The 634-nt window shown below is 32.5% G+C and overlaps 1 protein-coding gene across 1 annotated transcript in view; it reads left to right on the forward strand.

Moving 5' to 3' along the window:
- Positions 1-634, forward strand: part of LOC119586239 (serine/arginine repetitive matrix protein 2-like) — a gene marked incomplete in the record, with an annotated part of 17,646 nt that overhangs the window by 13,828 nt on the left and 3,184 nt on the right.

The raw sequence follows: 634 nt of genomic DNA on the forward strand, positions 1-634 counted from the left end.
TAGTATGCACTAATAATACAATGCAGCAAAATGGTGGTCAGTAGTTGTTATGTGCAGAAGAAAAACAAAAACAAAAAATGTTATAAATGATGGCACAGGCTCATGAATATGCAATCTTTTTTTTTGCGAGGAAACCAAAAATATAAGAATGAATCAAATCGTCTAATCTTTTTCTGATAACACTTTGATTCACTTTTTTTCCCTGTGTTTAATTTGTTTTGAATAAATGCCTATTTTTTAAAAATAAGACTTTCCAGTGTTGTTAAGGTTTTCACACACAGACAACAGATTCATTGAATTGTGTGATTATGAGAACATCTACTCAGCTATCATCAGGGGATAGGGGAAAAAATGCTAGTTTGGTTGGTCCTTAAATTAGTCAGATGATAATATTGTAAGCTTGGTATACCTAAGACAATGTACCTTTTGTCCTTACTAGTTGATAGATATTTCATGAATATTGGGTTACTAGAAGTAACTGGTAAATAGTTTTCATGTCTGAAGCTCAATCCGGTTCAGTCATACTGTGACAATGGATTTCAAACTGATGAAGCTTTCCTCATGATTAACCCCCAGTTTCAAGTTTGGCCTTAAAATTTTGAGAGATACACAAGCATTAATGGTATATACATAG

This window comes from Penaeus monodon, chromosome 21, assembly GCF_015228065.2.
Source record: "Penaeus monodon isolate SGIC_2016 chromosome 21, NSTDA_Pmon_1, whole genome shotgun sequence".
NCBI lineage: Eukaryota > Metazoa > Arthropoda > Malacostraca > Decapoda > Penaeidae > Penaeus > Penaeus monodon.